General features: G+C 41.4%; 1 protein-coding gene across 2 annotated transcripts in view; it reads left to right on the top strand.

Annotated features, from left to right (window-relative positions):
* Window positions 1-21,662, top strand: part of syt5.S (synaptotagmin 5 S homeolog) — a 122,384-nt gene continuing 100,722 nt past the window's right edge. Inside the window, exon 1 of one of the 2 annotated variants that reach the window (XM_041571544.1) lies at window positions 1-379. The gene's annotated coding sequence lies outside the window, so the exon portion shown is untranslated. The remainder of the gene's footprint in view (window positions 380-21,662) is intronic. The other variant, XM_041571545.1, reaches the window with a different exon arrangement.

A 21,662-nucleotide genomic window follows, 5' to 3' on the forward strand; every position in this document is an offset into this window, starting at 1 on the left:
ATGGGGAGGTGGGGAAGTTAACAGCAACAGACAGTGCAAGGCTGTTTGAAAGGTTCTATTCATTTCTGCCACCCCGCCTCTGGGAGACAGATGGAAGATTCCCTATAATAAAGAAGATCCCTGGCTGAATATGTGTTTGTCTCCACCTCTGTCAGCCTCGCTGGGCTCCACCTTAGCCAAACAACTCACTGAGAAATTCAGCACCGTGAGCTGCGGACAGCTCCCTCCAGCAACACAAAGGCACCATCTACTGTACAGGAACCGCTTGGGAAGAGGTACCAGGGACACCCAGTTGGGGGCCACTTTAAGGTCCCTTCTTCTTTACTTCACTTTTATTGCCTACAAGAAGGAGGAAAGAAGTTAGAGCTAAGAACACAAGGTAAGACAGAAATTCATGAGTTCTTTTATGAAGAATACTAAGAAACCCAATGTACTTTGTGTTAATTGTCTAGGTGATACATACTCCCCCAAAGTATCGTCATTATTTAACATCATCTTCTTAGTGGAATGAAAATGTACAGGGGTAAGAATCAATTAAACAGGATTATGAGGCTCTCTGGCTGATGCAGAATCTAGGGTGATTATAAAACCTCATTTATATTGTAGCCAATATGGCAGTGGGACTACACAGTTACTGAAATGTATTTTTTATGCTGGGTGTGTCCTAGAACTACTCACATATGTACAATATGTAGAACACTCTATGGTGTACTTGCGAACTTTAATATAATGTGGTTAATAGTGAATTGATATTTGTTAAAAAACAAAACAACAACCTGTAGCCTCATTCCCTTATTATGGCCAAATACTACCATCATAACATCCAGGGTAATGGTAGGACAGTAGGTTTATTTTTACAACTAAGAATCCAAATGATTATATTATACACTGGAAGTTAGATGTCATTGCTTTCTTTGTCCTATCCCTTTGTTGAAAGAGTTTAAAGGGACCCATAAAGGGGGGGGGGGAGATTTTCAAAGTTTGTTGTTTTATGACATCGCAGTATGTCGCACCCCATGTTTAGTTTAATGATTATGAAAATGGATGGAAAATGTATTAATATTAATGAGCCCAGTAGGTTTTCTCGCTAGATGCCTGGTGCCCTTTTTCCTCTCTGAAACAAAATGATCACCTACTGACTTTAAATGATGTTGCTGATTTTTGTGGCCTTTCTAGGAATACACTGACATTTGGTTGTGATGGTAGTTAAAGGAGAACTAAACCCTAAAAATAAAAATGCCATATTTTAAATACTGAACTTATGGCATCAGCCTAAAGTTTCAGCTTGTCAATAGCAGCAATGATCCAGGACTTCAAACTTGTCACAGGGGGTCACCATCTTGGAAAGTGTCTGTGACACTCACATGCTCAGTGGGCTCTGAGCAGCTGTTGAGAAGCTAAGCTTAGGGGTCGTCACTAATTATCAAGCAGAAAATTAGGTTGGTCTGTAATATAATCTGATGCTACAGGACTGATTATTAAATTCTCATGCTAATTGCACTGGTTTCTGTGCTGTCATGTAATAATTATCTGTATTAATTACTAATCAGCCTTATATTGTGACATTTCTATTCTATGTGTACTGTAAATTGTGAGTGGGTCCCTAAGCTCAGTAAGTGACAGCAGCACAGAGCATGTGCAGTGAATCAGCAGAAAAGAAGATGAGGAGCTACTGGGGCATCTTTGGAGACACAGATCTTTACTGCTAAAGGGCTGTGGTTGCCTTGGGCTGGTACAGTAGCCCAAAACATAATGTACAACATTTCTACCCTACTTCTTTAGTTAGGCTTTAGTTCTCCTTTAAGTCTTCACACTATGTGCTTTTAGTTGAGTTAATCCTTTATAGATCCTTTATAGATCTGAGTACTGTAGCTGAATATTTAAAGGCATTTAATAGGCTCAATTTATAGAGAGTGAAAGGATAGACCTGTCTCTAGCACAAAATATAGGTATTTACTCTATAGATTTGCACCGTTGTTCTTTGTATTAAGAATTGTTTCTGTGCCATGAAGTTAACAGCACAAGATCACACAGTATACATTCATTTGTGTTTGTAAATATATACTGGGTGGTCTGTTAAGCAGCGCCTCACTATATATTGCACAAAGTATATACATTTTCTTGTCTTTATGTTAGGCTTTAACACTTTAACCTGACATTGAGAATTCTGGTTTACCTAGTACTGTATAACAGGAATGTCAGCCCAATAAGGCAGGGTAAAAATAGAAACGTTTTAACCCCTTGCTGCCAGATAAAGAATGGTATCATAACAACCACAATTACTCTTTTGCTTACATCCAGCATGTAATGCAATTGGTAGATGAGGTCATGTGCTGTAGCTCAGGGAATATATGACTAGCACTGTCTATGGCAGTACAAACACACATTTGTGTATACACAGGTGTGTGTAGTTCTGGGAGTTACTTCTGGGATAAACACACACAATACATATATACAGTATATATATAATTACAGCTAGACCAGGCAGAGCTCCAACAGGATTAATATAGATGGCAGCAGGTGGCTAATAAAGAGGTAAGATTTGAACTGGGTCTGCATAAAGGAGAAAAGCCATAGTTGTTGACGTAATAAAGATGCTTCTTTGACAGGTAAAACCCATAGCAAAAAAAGAGGTTAAAACAGAAAAGATAGTGATCTGGAAATGGCTTTTTCCCTTCTTTTATGGGTTTGGAACTTTGACTTTGTTGCCTCCTTCTTAGAAGAACATAGCTGGCAGGGGAACTTCTAGTTTTTCTGTCATCTTAAAGGGAGATTTGATGCCACCTCCCCACCCACTGCTTCCTTACATCTACTGAGCTCAGGCAGATGGTTAAGATATCTACAACAATGATTGTAAAGACCAGAACAACAGGAAACATTTGCACAGACAAAGATGTCTAAGCTCCAATGTGGTGGAAATGCAACTCCCAGTATCCAAATACCCAGTTCCAGTAGGGCTTGTAGTTTTGGTCCTCAGCTCTAATCAACGTCTGCTGGGCCAGAGGTGCTTCCATCCCAGGCTAACCCACATCCCTCCTATTAATGTGAACCATTTAGCTTTTGATAGGCTGGCAATCATAGTTCATTTCTGCTTATGGACATCATTTTGATACAGGACTAGACACAGTATAAACTACGGAACATGCTTCATATCAAACAAAATTATAAGGGCTCATGTATTAATGCTTGGTATGGTGCAAAGCACAACATTTAGTGCAGAATTGCACCTACTCACAAAGGTTTTTACATGCAAGGTATAAAGTATACTTTGCACAGATGCCAGACAACCCTGGATTAACGTCTACCTGTAAGAGATGTTGCTTTCAGTGCACCCTTTGTGTGTTGTATCTACATGTCTAGCAGAATTGGACCCAATGAGCCCACTATAATGCATTGCTAGAGACAAAAGCTTTGCAGTACAGGAATTTTCACTCCATTTGCGGAATAAAAACTGAAATGTAAATAATAATTTACCATCATTCTTATTGGTAGATCACAGGCAAATTATTGTGCACACTACTAAACAGGCAATTATGCTGGAATAATGTACTGTAATTCCACAAAGATTGCAAAATTACATGCGCCATTTTCTCCATGTTCTCTGATTCATAAATGAGCCCGATAGTGTCATGGATGACTCTCCAAATATGTTAGACCGTTGCTGTTATATGAGTGAGTACATAATGAAAAATGGGGTCTCCTGGACTAGACTGGTTGGAGAGGATAACTGTAATGTAATGAATTCAGCATGCAAATTCCTGCAGGAAAAGTTCCAGCTTAATTATGCAGTTGTGATAGGCACAATGTTAAACTTCTTCATCCTGTATAATACATGCATGTAAACATGTGACCATTTCAGTGCATCTGTGCGCATGGGTGATCCATGACAAATTCGCCATTGGAAGAAATATAGGAGCAGCCCAATCATATCACAATGTGTTTGGAAACACTGGGAACATGTAGGAGATTTTCTACTTAAATCTCCTGCTCACAAATCCCCATGCTCCAAACCCAACAGGATAAGACTTGTTCATGCATGCACTCGCAGACGAAGGGGGAAGAGGGGAGATGGGTTCGTTGGGAAGGGGGGAGATGGGGAGAAGTGTTGGCTTAGGGGAGCCCCATGTATAAATCTGAGACTGGGCACATGTGGCATTATGGCTGCTCTCAATGACTATGATGGGAATTTGATGGTGTGATGTGTCGGCTGCTGGTGTTAATATACAGTTAACAGACCCATTAGGCACTGGACAGTCCAGGAGTATGGGAGCATAAGTTCTGTGCCTGATTGATTTGTAATTACTGGACATCTGCAAGAGATTTTGGGGCACAGAAGACCCAAAAATATTGCTGGTAGACTGGTAACACCCATGGTAGTATGCATTGGTGTTTACGTGTACATTACTTTATTATCAGATTATTATTATTTTATTTGTACAGCTAGCCTACAGTTAAAGGGGTTGTTCACCTTTAAATTAAAAAAAGTTATCTTCTGAGACAATTTGCAATTGGTTCTCTTTTTTATTATTTGTGGTTTTTGAGTTATTAAGCTTTTTATTCAGCAGCTCTCCAGTTTGCTATTTCAGCAATCTGGTTGCCAGGGTCCAAATTACCGTAGAAACCATGCACTGATTTAAATAAAAGATTGCAATATGAATAGGAGAGGGTCCGATTTAAAAGACGAGTAATAAAAATTAGCAATAACAATCAATGTGTAGCTTTACAGAGCATTTGTATTTTTAGATGGGGTCAGAGACGCCCATTTGAAAGCCGCAAAGTGTCAGAAGAAGGCAAATAATTAAAAAAAAACATAAAAAAGGAAAAATGAAGACCAATCAAAAAGTTGTTTAGAATTAGCTATTCTATAACATACTGAAAGTTAACATAAAGGTCACCCCTTTAACCCCCAAGAGCTGTTTGTTCTCTCTCTCTTTATCTGTGGCATTATAGGGGGTAAATGAACTCAACTCATTGGCCCTTCCTGCACTCAGTACTGTTTTTGGCTGGAGCGCTGTTGAACGGAACTGTTGTGCACTTGGCTGCTAGCGAGTTCATGTTGGATACTGCAAGTAGATAACAGACTTATCTGATTGGTTACTGTGACTCTCATGAGATATACAGCAGAAGGCAGATTCCAAACAGATATGATTAATGAAAAGTCCCCTTATGCTCCTGCTTCACAGACACTGCGGTTTAATAGAGTGACCAGACACATTTAGTCTTGTGAACCATCCGAAAACTCCCAGCGTGATAATGTTTTGGAGAGAACTGATCACTTTGTGTGAATATCTGCTCCTGCCCACTAACCTCTCCTTCTTCCCTTCACTATCGATCCTCATGGAAACAATGAGTTTCATAACAGAACCGCCATGGGAAAAGCTGATGTTGATTCTTTATTAGGGGGAAATCTGATGGCAGATCCCAAGTTGAGGCAGGTGGTGCTGTTGCAAAGGAGAGAGAGCGGATGGACAATGTGGTAACATCTTGGCAGCATTAGAAAGAAATATTTACAAATATAATGGTAATGATGTTTAAAACACAAGAGACATCCATTAGCTTTTTCTTTTAATATCCCTTGAATACCCCTCCATGGGCTCGGTGCAGTGTGGGAAGTGCATTGTGGGAGCAACGTCGCCCTGTACCAATTGTCCACCATAGGCAGCAGGTTAGTACATGGTCCTGCCGCATTTTGTGCGTCATGGTGGTCCTTAGCTAGGGCATTCCAAGAGCAGTAATGTAACTCCCTCAAACCCTGGTGCAACGTTGCATCTGGCATCTCCTTGAACCAGTTGCAGACCCTATCCCTCTAGTGTTTAGACAACTGTCCATGGTGGTTTTGGAGTTGGACTCAACCTCCTTGGGTCTACCAGAGAACAAGAGATCCAGTGCTTACTCTCACAACAATAAAATGTTACATATAAATAGAGGACATGTACAAATGAGCCAGTCGATATCACCACTTTACCATTTGGCTCTATACAAGAGGTCTGCCTACAGGAGGCATTAAGTACCCAGGCTGGGGCCCCTGGGGATCCTTTCATACAATGGCAGGCTGGTCCGATCTAGCTTACTGCCCCCCGGCCTGCCCCTCATAAATATAGGCCTCCTAAATGTAAGTAGCATTGCATTCATGAAAAAGGCTCAGGTCTCTACTCCATTCTGAAATGGAAAGGCCTGTGCCTGTGGGTGCTAAGCACCCACTGTTTGAACTTTGCATCCCTGCCCGGCACTTAGTCAATGAGGCATCACGAATCCTACACAGGTTCATTGACTGTATTACCTTTGCTTGAGATCAGGGTCGTACTGGGGGGCCCGAGGCCCACCGGGGCTGCTTCCTCCACCCTACCCCTGCGCTCACTTGCACTATGTTTTTGCTGCGAATGGCTGGTCGTGGCAGAAGAGAAGTAGGGGCACTGGCATTGTGATATAAATGTTTTGAAAACAATGTTATGAGGCCATACGCCTGATGTCTGCAATTTGTAAAAACTACCATAAACTCCCATAAACTCGAAAATTCAGGGGGAAAACGACTAATCGAAATTTATTGAAAAATTAGAATTTCGGGTGAATAGGACTTGAATCGAATTCCAAACGGATTCGAATCTAATTGAAGGGTGCGGATCCGACCGTGCTTGAGATATCTTTGCTACAGTATGTGCTCTTGATTTCACATGAATTCATTCATTTGTACAATTTTATCTTTGTGAATCTATCTACTATAGGGTAGATTTATCAAGGGTCGAATTGAAAATTTGAATTTTCGAATTAGAATTTCGAGTTTATTATAGTGTAATTCGACTAGGGAATAGTCCAAATTCGATTCGAGTTTTAAAAAAAAATATAATTCTAATTTCTAAATTTATCATGTACTGTCGCTTTTAGAATTCGAATTTGACTATTTGCCATCTAAAACCTGCTGAATTGGTATTTTAGCCTATGGGAAACCTCCTACACTAAATTTGGAGTAGTTTGGTGGACTTTTAAAAATACATTGAATTAAATCAAATTTGATTCGAATTCGATTCAAGTTTGCAGTCGATCCTATTCACCAAAAATGCAAACTTTTGAATGAATTTTAATTGGTCATTCCCCCCCCCGAATTTCGAGTTTTTAGAAACTCCCATGAACTCGAAATCCAACCCTTGATAAACCCCTATATATAATAATATGAAAAACCTTTACAATTTCAGAAGTTTAAATGCAAACAGTCGGCTAGTAAAAGCTAAATGCTGATTGGTTGCTCGGGGTTAGTAGATCTAGTGCAAACTTTACACCTGTTGCTACATTACACCTTATATATGGAATTGCAGTTATCATAACATTGTTTTTAAAACATTTGTATCACAATGCCCCTTTAACTCCCGACCGTTAATATTAAATAATAATCATGTGTATGTGATATTTCTGCACAGTATTTCCTGTTGTGTTCTGTATCCACCCGGTTCTCATGCCCGGCACAGGTGGTAACGATATCCTGACGGGAGAACAGGTGGTTTGACTGTTACCATGGACACATCTGTAAGGCGAGGTTCAAAGGAGGGATTTGGTTGCCCGGCAACGTAAACTGTTGCAATCACAGTGCCAGTTTGGAGCGAGGACGGTGCTGAGGTTGAGTTGCAGGGATCTGAATAGAAGGCAGAAAGAAATAGGGGCAGATTGATAAAAGTTGGCCAAGTGGGTAACTCAGCTAGTGGCAGTGTAGTTCATGAATTATGTCCATTTATTTGACATTATAGTTGGGATGGGCAGAGAGACCAGATGTGTTGTCTACCAAATGTCAACTACAAACCCCAAAGGGAGGCTGAGGATACAGGTATGGGACCTGTTATCCAGAATGCTCAGTACCTGAGATTTTCCAAATAAGGGATCCTTCCGTAATTTGGATCTCTGTTCTTCATTCTCCAGTTATTATTTCCCTTTTCTCTGCAATTAAACAGTACCTTGTCTTAAAGGAGAACTAAACCCTAAAGTTAAAAAACCCTACCCTACATAGGCCCCCTCCCTCCCCCCCCAGTCTAGCTGCTACCCCGGGCAAATGCCCCTAACTCGTTACTTACCCCTCCGTGCAGATTCTGTCCAACGGAGTTCGCGGCAGCCATCTTCTTCTCTTCGGTAATCTTCGTAATAGGACCGGAGTAGCAATTTTCTGTTTCGTGACAACTGCACATGCGCCGAAACTCTCAGAAATTGCCGAATCGCTGGTCTCATTCCGAAAATTACTGGATCGGCTGAAGATGGCTGCCACGAACTCCACTGGACAGAATCTGCATGGAGGGGTAAGTGAAGAAAAATAAAATTTTATGAAATACATTTATTAAACATCCACTGGCAATTGGCTATCTTTTTTTTATTGAATTTCTTATAAAAAAACAATTGGGGCTTATTTATAAACATTGGGCAAATTTGCACCCTGCCAATAACCCATAGCAACCAATCAGTGATTAGCTTTTTCTGTCAGCTGCAGGTTGAACACTTAAAGCAATCATCTGTTGCCATGGGTTACTGCCCAGGAGCAAATTTGCCCAGTGTTTATAAATGTCCTATAGGTGTAAAATATCACTACGTTAAAGGACAAGGAATGGGAGATGCCTGTATTTTAGGCTCAGCTTTTATATTCAGAAACTTTAGACCCTGGGCCAACTTAAAAATGCACAGTAGTGTTAGTGAACGAAATCCCATCATCTTGCCTCCTATGCCAGTGATCCCTTGAGGCTGCCCTGTGCCCAAATTCTGATATTACTCTACTGCACATGTGCACAGCCCAGGGCAGCCGTAAGGGAGTCAAGATATGAAGATCATACCTCCCAACATTCTGGAAATAAAAAGAGGGATTTTTTTGACCATGCCCATTTTTGTGGCCTAATTACCATGTTCATTTTACAAGATTTGGCATAGTTTGAACATATTTCTGTGTTTTTTCTTCTTCAGTTATTACAGTTTTGCTAATGAAGGTGAATTGCACTTTAAGCTGTGAGTCTAACTTCTCCCAAGGGAGCTGTTATCTTATATAGTTACAATTACTTATTTGCTTATCTCAAAATTGTTACAAACTTGTCTTATCTGCAGCTGTGGCTGTTCTGGGCTCTCTGCCAAAAGCCAAGTAAGTTAGAAACATTGTTTCTTTTTCTGGCTGTTCAGTGCAGAGAAAATCGTGACTTTCCAGAACAAACAAGGAACTGCGGGTTGAGCTGTCAAAAGAGGGACTGTCCCTCTAAAAATGGGACAGTTGGGAGGTATGGAAGATGACACTCTCTAGATCAGGCTGGTTTTTAAATAGAAGGAATGGTAAAAACACAGGGATTCCTAATTTGTAGGCACCCAATGATTTAGGTTGCTTACTTTTACCAAAGGCTGGCGCTCCTCTACTTCAAAATACCCCCCGGGTACAGATGTGCTGTATTTCTTTTCTTCTCCAGGGATCCGCTTCCCAGTTTTGTATGGAGCATGCACAGTCCAGAAATATCAGTGAAAATTCTGTACTGTTAATATGCTCACCCAATTTGAGTGGGGCCACCCAGAGGAGATGAAGAATTGCAGCAGGGCGCTCATCAAAATGTACCCCAGGTAGGTGTGTTTTTTGAAGAAGGGGAGCACCAGCCTGAGGAAACAAGTAATCAACCAGTGAAGTGCCTAATAACTTGGCATCCTCAAGTGATTTTACCATTCCTTGTCTGTTAATCCTTTCTTTCTCCTTTAACCAGTACCTCCCCAAACTAAGCCTATAACTTAGAATATGGGATAGTAGCAAGAGTTTTATATATTGTTTTCAACTTGCTCAATATTGACGTAAAAGGAATAGAAGTATAATATGCCCAAGACCTTGTTCTGCAGTAAACAGGCACGTCCATGCCATGTGGCATCAGTCATTGCTATTGAATTAGAGCTGCAGGGCAGGTCAGAATACATTGGAAATGTTGTAATTGAATCAATTCCCATCTAATAGAATCCCTTCTGATAGATTCTCAATGTCAATTAAAGCAGAAGGATCTTCCCAATCAAATTAGAGGAAACTGCAGTCTAATGTCCTCAGAGGGACAAAAAAATAAAACATTGCTGTTAAGATGTGGTATTCACGTGGCATGTCTACCTATCGGATGCAAGCAATTAGATAAGAGGGGCCCCTGGAATTAGATATGTTGGGGCCCCTGGCAATGGAGAAAAACAGTGGTCCTGAGAATTGCAGCCCAGCTTAGCCACCTATTGTTAGTATGTCATCTGTACTTTTGTCTACAAGGGTCACTATAATACTAGTATACATACTGCATATTAAAAGAAGTGCAAGAACCCTCCAAATCCCCAGAGTCCCCCTGCCTGTGACTCCTACGCGCTGGAGACTGTTGTCTTCATTCTGCACGGTCAAGGGAAGGGGAGGGAGGTAAGGAATATACAGTTTTTGCTATTGCAATTAAGCTGCTGTCAGGCAGATACCTGGAAACTCTACGATTTACTGACGTCACAGCTATGAGAGTGCGAGAGCAAATCAAATTACGTGATTTCCATGCTAACTGAGAGCCACTTAATAGGGCTGCTTTGTGTCTTGTCCTAAAACTAGTTTTGGTCGGACATCAAACTAATATATATGTGTTATATATGTGCAAAGATCCGATCGTACGAATCAACGTACCATCGGACTTCCCCATCTGCCGACCTGCCACTAACCATTCCGATCAAATAAAGTAGAAAAGAACAGATGAGCCGATGTTCTGCCCCTGAAAGCAATCGTACGAAAGTTATGTCCGTCAAAAGTTAGTAACCGTCTCCCTCTGAAAATCGTATGATCGGCAATACATGCAGAGATATTATCGGCAGCCGACAGAAATCTTTTAACCTGTCCGATTGGCCAAACAACCGATCTCCGCTGGACGAAAAATGTCGGGACTCTCCACACACGGTCCGAAAATCGTACGAATACTCGATTCGTACGATCAGATCTTTGTGTCTATGGCCAGTTTAAGAGTAATGTATGGAATAGGCCACTGTATTCAGGGCCGGATTTACATAGCGGCCCATTGCCGTTTGTTGCCCCTGCACTTTATTTGTGCAAATTTTCATCATGGGGATTGGAGAGCAGGAAATTAAAAAAAATATTGTATCTCCTGTGCATCCCTGGTGTTTCTGAACCAATGTGGGTGTGGTTGAGCAGCATGCCGCCCCCTCAAATCCTGCCACCCTAGGCCCGGACCTTGGTGGCCTTTCCGCAAATCCGGGCCTGACTGTATTGGTAAAAATACCTTCCTTTTTGAGACTGTATTGAGTTCTCAGCAGGGCAACATAGCAGAAGATGGATGCAAAGGGTAAGTAAGGAAGCTCAGTTGCACCCAGATTCATCTTATTTCTTGGAAGGTACCGCAGCTGTGGGGTCAATAGTGAGTAGAAAGGCAACATGGCACATGAATTACTTGAATTAGTTAATTGAAATAGCCCTACCTTGTTGCTGATAACACAAGCAATTGATTCTCAACCTCCCATCTCAGTCCGAGCGCTGCAAGTAAGAGCCAGGGGAAATAGGAATGGGGCGGCAGCAGGTTAGCCTCCTGCAGGTCCAGAAGTGCCACTGTCCAGGATATTTTGCCATATTCCCTAATAGCATCAGATATCTGCTTGGTCCCTAAGGTGACCGGTCAGCCATCAATGAGGAAAGTGCAGCAAGCAAGTACCCAAATGACAATAAAGCCACTCATAAATAAACCAAGATAGCTGTTCATTACATGCAAGTGCATGCAAGCAAATGGCAGGCTTTTATTATTTTCCTTGCATCAGAATAGCTAAAATACTGTGTCACATTGGACTGTGAGAATGAGCTAAAAGCCAGAGCAGAAATAAGATGAGCTCTCAGGCATGGAGCAGTATCTCGAGGCTGTAACATTGAGAACGGATTCATTTCAGTAGTTACGAGCCCATTATGGCTTTTCCTGGTCGTTAAAGACGTTAAAACTTAAATGCTCGTGCAACCCAAGTGATTAAATCACAGTAATCTTTCCATAAACACACATACACTGAAGCAGCTTCCATGTTCTACACAAGAATGCAAAATACTGTATGTGTGTGCTGAGCTGCCATCTGTGTTACCCACCCCAGAAGCCTGTCTGAGTTTAACTCTGCCAATCCGATTAGCTTTCCCTTGAGAATGTCATGATCTGCTAAAAAGAAATGAATTGCTTGATTGACAGTTGTTCTGAGACTTGGCTTAGGTGATACACCCCCACCAGAAGCTCAGATAACTGATAAAGTATATATATATATTGATCTGATTGACAACTGTAGGGGTGGCTGAGGGGTTCCCCTGCTTCATGTGAATATGTCCCACTCCTAAATCAAGTAGCTGGTGGGCTGTAGAATTTCAAGGCAGGGGAGGCTGTTTTTTGTGATGTGTTTACTTTTGCACAAATGTCTATATGGAAAAAAAAGTTCATCCATTCAGTTGGTTGCCTTGGATTTCCATATTACGAGAGGAAAGAATACAAATCAAGTAGACTCCGGTTTATAGTTTGTGCTAAATATATGTTGCATGCTTCCCAATGCCTCATGGCACACAGGGTGTAATTCTTCACCAATATTTAACTGGCCAAGAAGGACCGAACGTGCCCGAGGAACCTGTTATTCGTTTTAATGGAAACTGAGGCAAATGGCACAAACTTGCCCTGTATGTAATAGGCATGTAGAAGACAGACAGCTGACAGAGAATTGTACAGCCCTTTACTTTAGCATTTATTCCTGAAAATATCTCTGATTTTGTGCCCCGTGACATATCCACAAAGAGTAAAAGGGAATTGTAAACACAGGAATGAGTGTAGGAGCACACAAATGCTACTGGAATTCTATTCGTGTTTCATTAAGGCAAGATATAACTCCACAAGCACCTTTACCTTAGTCCCACACACTGGCATTAGTGTCTGTAATCCAATCTGTCAGATTAGCTGAGGCTGGAGTTGGATCCTGTGTAATATATATGTATATGTGAGTTAAACCCTGTGTTGTTTTGTAATCTGTAAACAGAATACTCCTAAACTAGACAATTAAACAGAATACCTAAGGCTGACTATGATACTCTGTTAAAGGAGAAGGAAAGCTACAGAGGCATTTTATTGCCAATAGATTAGCCACAATAGTGCAAGGTAGAATGCTATATTTATTCTGTAGAATGTTTTACCATACCTGAGTAAAAAGCTCTAGAAACTCTCTGTTTGTTTAGAATAGGAGCTGCAGTATTAACATGGTGTGACATCACTTCCTGCCTGAGTCTCTCCCTGCTCTGGGCTCAGATTACAGTAGAGAAGGGAGGGGTGGGGGGAGAGGAGCAAACTGAGCATGCTCTTGCCCAGGGCAATGAGGTTTAAGCTGAAGGCAGGAAGTCTGATACAGAAGCCCATGAGTACACAATAGAAGGAAAGAAATGCAGTGTTTCTTTTCACAGGGGACTCAGAGCAGCACTACTTTGGGGGTTTACTGGTATATTTAGATGGACCTTTCTGATAAGACTTACTTAGTTTTAACCTTTCCTTCTCCTTTAATCAAGGAGAATGAATGTGCGGATATTGACTGCCTCGCCCATTTATTAGACCGTTTTCTTGCTTAAAAGTGATATTTTACTTTACTATAAAATAATATAATAATATCGTTAATAATATAGTGAATAAAGTACCCCCACTTGTAAAATATAAGGATATTATAAGTTACCGAGGAGTTTCATGACCATATAAAAACACGAGGCCGAAGGTCGAGTGTTTTTATACAGGTCATGGAACTCCGAGGTAACTTCTAATATCCTCATATTTTACAACTGGGGGTACTTTATTTATTATAATACACAAATTTTAGTGAGTCATGTGACAGAAATGACATCACTACTCACCGTTTATAACTGATGACATCACTACTCACCGTTTATAAGGATATAATTTACAGGATATTCATGGCTTTTGTGTATTATATAATGATATACAAGAGTGCTGCAGCTCACCGATCGTGACTAGTTCCTGATTGGTTGATATAAGTATCTGCACTGGGGCAATTTATCACCTAAAATAAATCAGAACAGTAGGGGCAGTTACTTTTTTACCTAGAACTTAACAGTACAGATCATTTTAGTCTGTATTATACTGAAATGAAAGATATGGCTGCTAAAATCTCTCATACAAAGTAATTGTTGTGATTTCTATAAGTGTATGGGAGGTATAATATGGCTGTTCCTAGTATGAGGGCAGAGAATATTCCCTGTGTGTCATTATCCTTGCAAAATATATTTTTATAGATATTCAAGGCTTATTATGGAGAATCCATGCTGAGGTCCTAGTTAGCTTATTTCCAGATATGTTGCCATATCTATATATTTTTTTTCAAACCTTTGATTCATTGGTTTAAACTGAAACCCAAGATTGCTATAATCCCTCATTAATTATGCATTCATTGGCATGTATAAAATAAGGTGTGCTGTGCAATCTCGTGTAATTACCAGACTGTCATTATTGAATTTTACTTGAGAAATCGGGGAAAAGGTGTTATGGTGTTGTGGTTATGCACATTTAATATTTTCCTCTCTAACCTCATTTTAATGTTTATTTTTAGCCAGTCCCTGTGCCTATATGTTAGATATGCTAGATATTCTGTACCATTAATTAGTGCACAGCATGCAGACACAGTTTCACAAGCAGCACACATTAACGTATTATTAAATATTCCTACAGTGTGGTCAGGGCTTTTTTCTTTTCCAGATTCCCTTTTTATGCTTTCAGCTATGACCATGGCCTTTCAGCAATCTGATATCATATATAGCGACTGCTACAAATACTAGGCATCTGGACCTTCCAGTACTTACCTCTGAGGAGGTTCAGGATGATTCTTGGGCAAGATGGGGGGTTCTTTATAATGTGCTCTATGCACTTTGAGCTCTTCTTGCTTTCCTTTTGTTTGTCTTGGGGTGTGCTGAATATATTTATCTGGGACTATTGATGATACCCTCAGCTGGCCCCCTAAGCTCACACAACTGGGAAGAGGCAAAAATGGAGCTGTATATACATCACTGCAGCATTACTATATATCATTAGCTGAATTGTTGCCTGGTAAACTAGGTTACAAAAAAACCTTAGCTAATTTAAATCTGCAAACCTTTGCTTGTTAAACTAGACCAGGAAAGGTTCCCTCCTGACTCTAGAACCCAATGGGACCAGTCCCTTCATCAAATTTGCATTTAGACTTTTAATTCTAGTATAAGTTATCCATATTTTTTGGCTGGATCTGTCAGTGCCACAGCATTCAAGAGAGAATTCCACAACTTTACATTTCTCTATCAAAAACCTTCTCAAACCCCTAGGGTTAAATCTTAGCTTCTTTAACTCAATGAATTTGAATTTGAATTAGTTAATAAGAGCAGTGGCGTAACTAGTTGTTACTGGGCCCCATAGCAAATTCAATTTAGGGCCCCAAAATATTTATAAGTTGGCCTATTTTACCAAGATATATTAAAATTGCTAATTAATTAGGGTCTCCCTGGGCCCCCTACACTCCTGGGCCCCCCTGCTACCGCAGGGTCTGCTTCCTTTATAGTTACGCCCCTGAATAAGAGAGTGAAACCAAAAATGAGACATCCTTCAGGCTGGTGCTTCAGGCTGGTGGGCCCAGGTGTCAGTAGGTCCTCATGCTCTTAAAAAGGGAAAGATTGGCAGTGCACGGTTTGCCTTTAAAAATAATTTTTAAAAAATGAGGTGTTAGTAACACACTTTGACCAAAATATGTAAACTCATGTGCCATGTTAAGACCCCTCAATGTTCATGAGTCCTACACTATCCATTAGCATTCTAAATATGTAGTGCATTTAAAATCAAGTCCTCCAACAAACAGTGTGACTAAGTAGTAAGACCATGGTGCACTTACCCTTAACTCAGTAGCTCTAGTGAGAAAGCAGTGAGCTTTTAAGCCCCAGCCAATTAACAAACACCTGTAAATAATTCCCTGCCTCAGGCTACCAGGGCTAGCAAAAATGCATCTCCTGGCAAAGGGGCAAATTCACTAAGATGCGAAGCGCCGAACGCTAGCGTTAATTCGCTAGCGTTTGGCATTTTCGCTACTGCGCAAATTCACTAACGAACGCTGGCGTAGTTTCGCTAGTGTTACTTCGCAACCTTACGCCAGGCGAAGTTTCGCTAGCGACGAAACTACGCAAATTCACTAACTTGCACAGTGTACGCTAGACTTCCTTCGCCACCTCAGACCTGGCGAAGCGCAATAGAGTAGATAGGCATTGTTTAAAAAAAAGTCAATTTTTTTTCTAAGTCCCAAAAAAACACTGCCGTGTTTTCTACATGATGGCTGATAAGCTGAAAAAGATCGAAAATTTTTTGGGGCTCCCCTTCCTCCCCCCTACATTTCCTGACTCATGGCAACTTACCTAGACAGGGGGCACATGTGTAGGGCAAAATAAAAATTTTATTTGCAGATTTGAAGGTTTTCTAGGCACTTGTAGTGCAGATACGTGTTCCTCCATTGAAATTTGAATTTCGTGCCGTATGCAAATAAGCCTTCGCTAGCGTAACTTCGCTTTATATAGTGAATCAACGCTAGCGCAACTTCGCAACCTTACGCTACCCCTGTGCGCAACTTCGGATTTTAGTGAATTTGCGGAGCCCTGGCGAAACTACGCCTGGCGAAGTGCGGCGAAGTGCGGCGAAGTGCGGCGAAGTTGCGCCTGGCGCAACTTCGCATCTTAGTGAATTTGCCCCAAAGTTTTTAGCCCAGAACTTCAGCTATTCTAGAGCATGGAGTACAATTGCACTTTCTGCGCTAGTGTCCTGGCCCCCCCGGACCCCCTCCTAAAAAAGGCGACTGTGTGGTTGCAGCAAAGGGGCCAGTATCACTCCTGGCTATAGGCAACATTTGCTCCTTCATCTGCTACACTCTTCCACCCTACACACGATCTGACAGGTCTGGACATATGAACTACTATGGGGCAAATTTACTTACCTCCGAAATTACAGCAGCTTCACTGACATTGCAACACTTTGCCAGGTGTAGATTCACCAGGACAACGCTAATTCACAAAAATCCGAAGTTTCGTCCAGGGTTCCGAACGCTAGCGATAATACGATAAGCAGTCCGAAGTTAGCGATGCCTAATTAGCATACGGCATGAAGTTAAAGTTACAATGGACGTATATGTTGCAGTAACTACATTACACTACACAAGCCCAGGGAAAGCTTCATAGAATAAAGTAGAGTCGTTATATTGCCCTACACATGAGCCCAGTGTATAGTTTATGTGCCAAATGTTAGGAAATGTAGAGGGGAACCCAAAAAAAAAAAAAATGTACGATCTTTTTCAGCCTATCACCCTGTAAAAAGTAAAAGACGCCAGCGTTTTTTGGGACTTAGAGAAATGTTCAACTTTTTTTGGAGGAACGCCTATCTACTCTATTGCACTTCTCCTGGTCTGAGGTGGCGAAGGCAAGTCTGGCGCAAGAGGTAACGTACATTAAAATCCTCATCTTAGTGAATTTGCGTAGTTACGTCCATTCGCCAGAGCGAAAAATTCGCCTGGCGTTAGAGTGCGAAGTAGCGCTAGAGTCTCCTTCGCTAGCGAATTTACGCCAGCGCCCATTAGTAAATCGGCGAAGTCCCAAAATGATATCATGCTGGCAAATTTTCGCCAGCGTTAGTCACTTCACCCTTTAGTAAATTTGCCCCTATGTATTGCTGAACTCTGCTTACATGCCAAGTACAAGATATTGCTTCAGCTGAAAAGATGGTACCCTCTCAACAAAAATCTCCCGCAATCTATAGAAAGTCACACTGCCCCAGCCCTGGCAGATTCTCTTGACAGGCATCACATAAAATAATAACACACATGTTCTGTACGCAATGCTTTTAGAGAGTGCGGCAGATGAAAGATCTCTTAACAATACCACTGCTCTCACAAAGTAAATTGCTGGATGAAATGAATTCAAGGTGTCTTTTTTACTTTGATCCAGCAAAGTATGTGTCGAAGCTTATTTTGCAGCCAGCAATTGTGTTTTGATGCAGCCATCCCCATAATTAAATAGGGAATCTTCATGACATCAAACAAAATGCAAGTCAGTGGCTGACCGCAGCTGCTAATACAGTTGCAACTTCTACAGAGTCTGCAGTGAGCAAGGAACTGGTCTTAACCTAAAATGGACAAGGACATATAATCTACTTCTATCCTACTTTTTAGTAGGGTCAATTTCAATTTGTTAGAACAGAATTGTCCAGATTTTAGTTGCCCGAGGTTTATTTTTATTGGAGAAATTGCTGCTGGTTCTATTGCCACTGTCATGAATAGTGATGGGCGAATATTCGTGAAACGCAAATTTTGACGCTGAAGTCAACATTTTTTTGACGACAGCGACAATTCTGACGCTGGCAACAATTCCGACGCGCATTAAAGTCAATGGGCGCCTATTAATTGTTGCCGGCGTTGGAATTGTCAAATATATTTTGACGCAGGCGAAAATTCACTGGCGACTTCGCAATTTATTCACCGGTGGCGAAAAGTGGAAATTCGCAGTGAATTAGTGCCTGGTGAATAAATTCGCCCATCACTAGTCATGAACAATTTTGCTTCATTGAAAAAAAAAACCAAACAAACACAAGCTCTTCTTTCAGGCCATTTTATTTAAATTCTAAACAATTTGATATACACAAAAAGGTGATGGAGGGTTTCAGAGGGCCGATGATTAACCGGTTACTAAGTCAAGATCTCAATCATCCTTTTGGGCATACCTGTCTTATAAAGAAAGCTCAGTTGGAGGTTATACTGTAACGTTTCTTTTTTTTTGCCTAATTGTTTCTATACATTCAACAAGGATGTATAAAACAAAACATAGAGTATAAAAAGGATAGTGTCCAATAGTCCAGTCCAGTATAGTGGAAGAAGAAGAAAGAGAGGAGGGAACGTTGAAATTGGGATTGTTTGTTATCACTTCATTAATGGCCAGTTCTACAAGTACTGTTATATCAGTGACTGGTAAGTGTGACTGGGAGGGTGAGACAGAAGGACACAGTCCAAGGCTTCACATGACCTGATCTGGATTTTGGATGGAGAATTGGGGAAATGCAATTAGTGTGTGTCGAAGTGCAGGCTAAATACTTTGCAGGAGAAGTCCAGGACCATGGCCTCCTCAACATTGTAATTGGGGTCTGATGAATTGTGAGCACATGACTGGTTCCAGCAGCGAGTTACAACATTGCGCTAGCTATATACAATTGTTAAATATGAATGTAATGTTTTGGGTTACCTAAACTAAAGCTGGCCATAGACGCAACAATCCGATCGTACGAATTGTGGATTCGTAAAATTTTTGGACTGTGTGTGGAGAGTCCTGACATTTTTCATCTGGCGGAGATCGGTCGTTTGGTCGGACAGGTTAGAAAATTTCTGTCGGCTGCCGATAATATCTCTGCATGTATTGCTGATCGTACGATTTTCAGTGGCAGACTGTCACCAGCTTTTGTCAGACATAACTATCTTACGATTGCTGTCAGAGGTAGAACATTGGCTGATCTGTTCTTTTACTATTTTATTTGATCGGAATGTTAAGACTTTGATCTGAATGGTTAGTGGCGGGTCGGGAGATGGGAAAGTCTTTGCGACTATGGCCAGTTTAAGAGATTCGATTGTAGTGACATACTGTAGATTGAGAGTTGAATGACTTAGACCTCGTTCTTTGTGGGTTTCTTTAGAATGAATGTAATTGTGTATATTATTATATATGCTTATTGTTAGTTCTGTCATTTCTTTTCAGCCCAAGGGTGGCAGTTTCAGATGATGCCTATATAGAAAAAAATGGGAGTGGGGTAACGTTGCTGATCTGGCAGTAGAGAGTCAGGACCAGGGTCGGACTGGGGGGCTTGGGGCCCACCGAGGCTACTGCCCCAGGGCCCCCCTCTGGTCCCCGCTGCCGCTCCGGCGTGCCGGATCGTGTTTCTGCATACGCGCTCGGTGCCGGGTACCTTACTGCACACACGTGTGGTGTCGTGTTTGTGTGCATGTGCAAAATTTTTATCTTACTGCGAACCCCCGACAAAGTGGGGTTGCGTGGCGCCACTAAGAAGCGGATCTGGGCTGGCGGGCACACAAGAGCCCGGGGCCCACCATGTTTTTTCCCGGTGTCCCGTCTGCCCAGTCGGGACACGGGTGCCGGCACTCATTGATATGGCACTGTTTACTGTATTATAAAGTAAAGCTATAAAAAATATTAATAAATACATATTTTATTAAAAAGGGTCAATGTGCAAGGAATGGATGAGCTGAACACTGATGTTCTAGATCAGTGATCCCCAACATGTTGCTTTCCAACCCCATGGATGTTGCTCCCAGGGTCCTCAAAGCAGGTGCTTATTGTTGAATTTCAAGCTTAAAAGCAAGTATAAATTGCATAAGAACAAATTATAGTGCCAAGTAGAGTCTCTTGTAGGCTGCCAGTCCACATATGGGCTACCAAATAGCCAATGACAGCCCTTATTTGGCACCCAAAGGGACTATTTCATGCTTGTTTGCTCCCCAACTCTTTTTACATTTGAATGTGGTTCACAGGTAAAAAAGGTTGGGGACCCCTGTTGTAGATACTGAATAAGCCAGCTTGTCATTACTGTCAATTTCAGGGCAATTAAAGAAGAAGAAAAGCACAGTGTTATAAAGGCTTTCTCTTTGAGCTGGCAAGGTTGGCAAAAATGTCATTTATACTATTGTTCTCCAACGACCATTATCACAGTAAGTGAATGAACACTCGGCAGTGACGTTCTATTAATGTGAATTCTTTCATTCCATAAAGAACTGTTTCAGCGGGAGTGACAGCAAAATCTGGGAACAGGGCCCTCTTGAAAGCGAATTTATTCTCATCACAAAGTTGTTTGATAAATGCCAGCAAATGTGCACTTTCAGACAAAGAACATTTTAGCCGAGGCTGATGTGAGAAGGTGGGCTTATTATTATAAGGACTTGATTTGCTATTATATACCTATTTATGGCTTCTCTGTTAGACCCTGGTGCTTTACCAAACCCTTCAACTTAATTACACTGAAGATGCAGACTTACTTCTTTGCACAGTTTTATAGGTATGTATAGGTATGTATTGGAAATCCTAATGTAATTTTTATGGGACTACGTTTGGGCCTTGGGGGAACAAGCAAACAATCCTGCCCCAACAGGTGTCTATGGGGGACAACGCATGTGGGTTGATCCCAGGTGTAAGTGGATGTGTCATTAGACAGCCTCTGTAGATGCCTCTGTAAAACCCTAAGGTCAGAGACATAAGCAAAGATTCGGGGAGATTTAGTCGCCCCTCAAGTAATTGGCTCATTCGGGCGACCATTCTCCCCGAAAAGCTAGAATCAAAATCGCCGGTGGGATGGTACTCATCGCTTAGTTTTCTGAAGTCGCCCGAAGTTTCCTTGTGAGTCGATTTAGATTCTAGCTGGCGGGAAGGCTTTTGGGGGAGATTAGTCACCCCAAGAAGAGGCGATTAGTTGCCGGGCGACTAAATCTCCCCGAAACTTTGTGTCTAACTCTGCCCTAAAAATAAGGAATGTCTTTGTGACTTGGGCTGTACTACAACTAGGTATACCAAACACCTGCCTTTGTCATTCTGTTCATCTCATTTTACCTCCTGACTGAGAAAGCTGACTGGTAGTACAGGTATGAAATCCATTACC

The sequence above is a fragment of the Xenopus laevis genome, chromosome 7S (genome assembly GCF_017654675.1).
Source record: "Xenopus laevis strain J_2021 chromosome 7S, Xenopus_laevis_v10.1, whole genome shotgun sequence".
Lineage (NCBI taxonomy): Eukaryota > Metazoa > Chordata > Amphibia > Anura > Pipidae > Xenopus > Xenopus laevis.